Below are 6,671 nucleotides of genomic sequence, written 5' to 3' on the forward strand. Positions count from 1 at the left end.
AGAAAACAGAAAACCTCCTCTGAGGTAAAGAAGAACCAAAGCAGGGTAATCTTATATTGAGTTTGGGATGGTTATCAAAGAATAAGCCCTGTTACAAGTTTCCACCAAATTCCCCCACATCTTAGGCTGTGAAAAATCAGAAGCAATTTTCTCAAAAAAGAAAGCACTGAAAAGAATATAATTTGGGAAGCTTATGAGAAAGTGGATTAAAAGTGTGTCATCAGAGGTAAGATTGTCTAGAATGGCAGAAAGCGCTGGAGGAAATAGTTTCCTTTTCTTTGGGAGCAGAGAGCACCGTGGCCCCCCGTGGAGGAGGTGGCACACAGTTAGCAATCTTGTGACCACTGCGGAATGAAACAGGGTTCATTACCTTTACATCAAACAGGTAGCATTAGCATAATGTTAGGAGTAACATACGTAACATTAGTGTACCAGGAGTGAGAGAAAGGAACAGCAAAACCAGCAGTTTTGATATCCAGAAACCATAGAAAAGTGCTATCTTTCTCCCTCCAAACATTCTAAATAGAAATGTGAGTATAAAACTGGACAAATGGAAGATGCTGGCCCACAGGGAAGTGGTTGATCTAATATGTTTTTTAATGGTATGGATCATAGTCAAGTGTCTCTATGATTAGGGCCAAATTTTGATTTTTTCCCAATGTTTGGTAGTGTCTAGGGATGTAAGAGCTGTATGCATCTTCTCAGAAGCTCCCTCTGGCCTATACAGTTGAAATGACTGGGCCTGAGGATTTATAGTGAGAGAACAAAAATGCAGAGCAGGCCAGTGAGGCTGGACCGTAAATGCTGCATAGACTGTTGCCTGAGGGCCATTAGTGCTTGTGGTTGTTACTGCCAAATCTAAAACTAGCCAGATCCCAGCGTCACTAAGCCTCCTAAGTAGGAGTGGAAGGAAATCAGAAACTGGAAACCTGATAAACTGCTCATCAAAGTCTAATCATGTTGATAGTGCATGAAAAACTGCATGTGTTGATTGTTGAGTGCTTTAAATGCCAACTCATGTTCTCTGTATCCTTTTATTTTCACAGAGATAATTTGAATTTCCCGTGGATATGCATTATACACTCTCCCCACATCAATCTCTCATCTTAAATTTGAAAAACATAATATAGGAAAGAACTGTAAACCAGGATCATTTTTATTATCCACCAGATGTTGAGGCAGACTAATATTGGCTAAAACACTTGCTAATATGACACTTGCTTTATTCTCCCTCCAGCATACATAGGCTGTTTGTCCACAGAGTAAAATTGCTGCTAAATACAGACTTCTTAACATGATAGGATTTTCACAAATTCCCAATAAAGTGAAAATCACAATGCTACCTTTTACTAGGAATATGCAACAATTTCCCAAACATACATGTACAAAGCCTATCAAATCAATCCTTATATTTTTAAATCAGATGTTCAAAGAATCTCTTCAAATGGTCTTTTAAAATCTTCCCAATTTGTCATTAGGTAATCCCCAATTCAGTTCTAATCATGCTACTCTCTTTATGATTCCCCCAGAAAATTCTTGGCAAAATTCTACATATCATGACTTGCCCCATGCTTCTAACCCTATACACTATTATATTCTCTCACTATTAATCTATATTACTTCTTTATACTTTTAAAAAGATGGATTAATATATCTTAGAGGAAGCACGCAATGACCAATTGCATCCCACTCTGATCTACTTTGCTTTCTCAGCACTGCTCTGTAAAGGAAAAGAATTTACTACCATGCTTTTGTCTATAGGTTGCCTTGTAATTGATCCCTAAGTCATTTCACTTTAATAATATTTACAATATTTCTTCATTAACTACATATTTGGGGTTCTTAGTGAATTCTGAGAAAAAGAGGGAGCAAGAGAAGGAGAAAAGGAAAAGAAGAAATTAAAAAAAAAAACTCATTTGCTCTTTTTACACCTATAAAAGCCAAGGCACCACTGTTAATATTTTTTCCAAACTCCAAAATATAGCACAGAGTCACTGAGAAGGCAAGTTTTGGCTACCATCAGTAATGCTGCAATGAATATTCACGTACAAGTTTTTGTGTGGATATACGTTTCATTTCTTCTGGGTATATACCTAGGAGTGGAATTTCTGTATCTAACAGTAATTCAGTGTTTAACTCTTTGAGGAACAGCTGGACTGTTTATCCAGTGGCTGAATCATTTTGCATGCCCATCAGAAATCAGAAATGTATGAGGCTTCCAACATTATCACACTCTTGCCAACACTTGTTACTATTTATCTTTTCGATTACAGCTACTTTAACATGTGAAGTTATATCTCACTGTGGTTTTGATTTGCATTTCCCTGATAGTTAATGACATTGAGCTTCTTTTCATGAGCTTATTGGACATTTTTATATCTTCTATAGATATGAAAAGTCTATTCAGAACATTTGTCTATTACATAGGCGAGCTGTCTTTTTGTTACTGAACTGGAAGTGTTCTTGATATATTCTGGATACAGGTTCTTTATCAGATATATGACTTGCAAATATTTTCTCCCATTCTGTGGGTTGCCTTTTCACTTTCTTTATGGCATACTATGATGCATAAATGTTTTCAATTCGATGACATTCTATTTATTGATTTTTTTCTAAGCCTAAGAAGGCTTTGCCTAATCCAAGGTTTTATACCTTTAGTTTATATAGTTTTATACCTTTAGTTTATATAGTTTTATATGATTTTACAGTTTACATTAAGGTTTATGGCCCATTTTTATTTACTTTTTTTATGGTGTGAGGAAGGGATCCAACTTCATTGTTTGGCATGTAGATATTCAGTTGTCTCAGTATCATTTCTTGAAAAGACTATTGTTTGCTCCATTGAAGGGTTTTGATATCCTTGTCAAAAATCAATTGACTGAAAGGCTCTGACAGAAAAAAAAATGGTGGAGTGGAAAGCTCCAAAACTCTATCCTTCTAAAAAAGCAGTGCAAAAATTATAAAAATCAATTTTTTTTGGAACTCTAGGATTATGTCCAATGCCTTGATAAAAGTGGTTTTAGTAAGTGTCTCTTTTACTACCTCTCTCCCTGATTTCTTTGTTAAGCTATCTGCCTCTGTTGTTATTACGGGGAGCTCTTAGCCTCCACTAAGTGCAGGCTGATCCCTCTATTTTGGGGGGCACAAATTGTTCCACAATCTGATCCTATTAAATTTGTATCCCTATTAAATATGTTTGAGACCAGTCTTAGAGGTTTGTACTCATGCCAGGAGGACTCTTCTCTCTCTGGTTCCCACAGGTAAACTTCTGCTCAACTAATGACTAACTTATTGCTCTCATGGAAAAACTCTCCTCTTAATTGCTTACCACTTTCCGCTTCCTTGCTTAACACCAAAATCTCCATTTTTTTCGTGAAAACTCTTAAACTTGAATTTCCTTACTCTCTGTTCTAAATAAATTTAGCTCCAATAGGAAAAGCTTCAAAGATCTCTGTTCTTAAGGCTGTCTCTCCCCCTCTGGCAAAAGCTCTGCCACTGTTTCTGATGTAGGGGCAGGAAGAGCGGTCCACTTCTCTTGGAGCAACACCTCTGTTTTATGAGCATGGCACTGAATGGGAGCAGTAGACTTTGTCCTGTCAGCTTGACTCTCCAGTCATGGAACTTACTCCCTACAAATGAGCCTGGGAGTGGATAACTGGGGCTCTAGTATTTTGGGAATGTGGCCCCTGAGGTAGAACTTTCACCCCACAAGCAGAAGCTTAGTGAAGGAAGAGAGCCCCAGATTTCTCACCAGTTTCTCTCTGGAATAGAGCCTCTGCAACATGGAACTGGGAGAAATAAGAAATCTACCCTTCATGGAGAGATACCATAGCCCTCAACTTGGAATTGGGAAAAGAGGGAGCACTGTTTTCTTGGCTGCATCCACCCAGGATGAGCTACTTTCATGCTGAGTTGGGCAGGAGAGAAATCAGGAGGGACTAGGGGAGTGGGTCTTGGCTCAAAAGCACTTCTCAGCATTCTTATCAATATTTATTAATTTTTTCTTAAATGAATGTTTCTTATTTACTGTATGAGCTTCAGACAATTTCTAGAGACTTTACATTGTTGTTGTTTTAGTAATTTTCACTAGTATGGTTGTTTTGGAGAGAGGGTCCATAAAGCTCCTCAGGCTGCCATTCAGGAATTTGTGTCTATACAAATATTTTGACCTAATTGGCTTGTAACAAGTTGAATATTGACCAATTAAGGAAGAATATGGGAAATCAGAGTCCATGTGAAAGACTTAGAGTTCTCAGCTTTTCAACTTCTGGCTTTAACCCATTCATTCAACGATTTGTTTTGAATTATCATCTGTGGAAAAAAGCAATAGGATTTGCATGCTAGAAGTACTAAGGAGGAATAGAAATGATCATTACTTTGGGAGAACTTACACAAGAACTTACACAAATACAAGAGGTATACAAGAAAATAAAAGAGGAAGTGGCTCCAGATAAACGAAAAAGTAAGTGTACAAGGAGAAGGAGAGTTTAAGATTAGCTGGAATCATTATAGAAAACTTCATAGAAATGGAAGAATTGAAGGGATTTGAAAAGATACTGAAATACTATGGTAATTAAAAAGTAAGGCTGATTTCAAAGGAGAATACTTTTACATTGTCAATAAAAAATAAAGGCTTTTGAGCATCCCAGCTGAGAAAAAATTTTGTGAAGCTATCTGACTCTGGCCATGTCTGAGAGCTTTAGACCAGAACTGAGGAAATCTGGCAGTTGAGTTTACATATGCTAGTGGTTGTTACTGAAAGAATGATGGCAAATCAAGGAGTAAATAAAGTAGTGCTGGTGAAAAATGTTGAATAAAGAAACCAGGAAGTCTAGGCAGATTAGAGAATCAACTGAAGCCAGAACCAGAATCATGAAGTAAGAGAATGGGATGTGATTGTAGAGTAACAAGAAACCACAACAGAAAATTACTTAAAATCAGAAGGAATGGAATAAGAAATCTTTTAGGGATGGAAGTTAAAAAAAACAAAACAAAACAGATCTGGGCATCGCCCAATAGTTATTTTCATGTCCTACAAAACAGGTATTATTCTAGCTATTATAAAACAATAATATAAAAGACTGACTATAGTTTTTCATTCAAAGACTGTGTGCTGTGAGGATGGGAAAGACAATGAACACTGAATTTTCAATAATGATAAAGCCTAACTTTTAACCATGATTGTAAGTTAAATGATGATTAAAGTCATTGAAATTAAATTTCTGTAAATTCAGTGGCTGGGGAAACAGGATGTTTGAGATCTTTCATAGCTCTGTTTCTCTTTAACCTCTACTCTGAACTCAGGTGGCTACCAGAGATAACAAAATGGATGGCAATATTATTACAGATAGTAAGTTATAAGACTGAAAGGAAGGCACTGGGATGCTGACAAGGCAAATGATTCACACTAAGAACAGTAAAAGTAGACTGTAGGGATGAAAAAGAGAAGATGCTAAGATATGGTGACCAGAAAGGGAAGCTTGGGAGAATCATCTGATGGAATAAATCACAGGATTCAGATTTAAAGACACAAATTCAGGTCTTGGTCCCACTAATACAATCTAGCTCTGCAGTTCTGTACATGATAGTTATTTCTCTGGACTTAATTGGTGTTTGGGCCTATCTTACAGAAGGTTTGTGTAAATAAAATAATGTAAATACATGTTAGTTACATTTTTGGAGAGAGGGTTCTAGTGAAACAGAACATTTCTTATCATACTAAGAAAAGTTTGTAATATTTTCTTCAGGAAAAAAAAAGTCAACTTATTTAAGAAGAAGATTCAATTTACTGAATTTATCCAGTTCATTTTGTCATCATTTTCTTTGCCTAAGTATATATATATAAAAAAAAAAGTGCCCTAATTTGCTCTATGTGAAGCCTGGCTCCAAATGTGGGGTTCTTATTTTAAAAGACTGGAGTGTGGCTTGGGCATTAGAGTTTCAAAATTTCCCCAGGTGATTCTACACTTGATCTTAGCCAAAAGGCCGAGAAGCGATGCCCCAGGTGATTCTAATGGGCAAGTAAAGTTGAGACCCAGTGATTTTTAGAAGATGCTCCTGGATTCTGTTAATTTTTTCTTCAAAATTTAATATAACAGATTTTCAATAATACTTAACAGTATGTAGAACCTAGAATTAAAACAGTCCTCACCTTTTTACTGTGATATGGACTGTAGAAAATAGAACTAATTCTCACCCTTTAAATAAGAAACTTGCCAAGGAAAGCAGCTTTGAATAGTGTTATTTGATTTTCTTTCCTTCCTGTAATCATGTCTCTTACGTTGCAATTCACTAACTATTTTCTCTCTCCTATTCATTTTATATAGACTAATGTTGTATCCATTGCTTCCTTTACTGTCCCACATGCATTATTTGGCATTAATATTCATTAAGCTTAATCCCAAAAGACTCCACTTAACTTCCTCCATTGTGCAAATCTTCCTATTCGTATAGTTTTTACAAACTATTGTGGTGGAAGTGGTAAACTAAATTTTTTAGGTTATATATTCTTTAAGAAAATGAAACAAAATAAAAATAACTTTCCAAAATACACTTTCTCTTCAGAAGTTACAACCCTCATTTCTCACTCCAAATAGTCAAATGAAATTCCTAAGAGAATAGATTTGTAAAGCCAATATGAAAAATAGCTACTGTAATAGGAATACCCAACC

At 36.0% G+C, this 6,671-nt stretch overlaps 1 pseudogene; it reads right to left on the bottom strand.

The window, feature by feature from the left end:
• Positions 1–5,828: 5,828 nt before the first annotated feature.
• On the bottom strand, positions 5,829–5,997 carry LOC112415067 (uncharacterized; annotated as a pseudogene).
• Positions 5,998–6,671: the final 674 nt, after the last annotated feature.

This window comes from Neophocaena asiaeorientalis, unplaced genomic scaffold (genome assembly GCF_003031525.2).
Source record: "Neophocaena asiaeorientalis asiaeorientalis breed wild unplaced genomic scaffold, Neophocaena_asiaeorientalis_V1.1 scaffold434, whole genome shotgun sequence".
Classification (NCBI taxonomy): domain Eukaryota; kingdom Metazoa; phylum Chordata; class Mammalia; order Artiodactyla; family Phocoenidae; genus Neophocaena; species Neophocaena asiaeorientalis.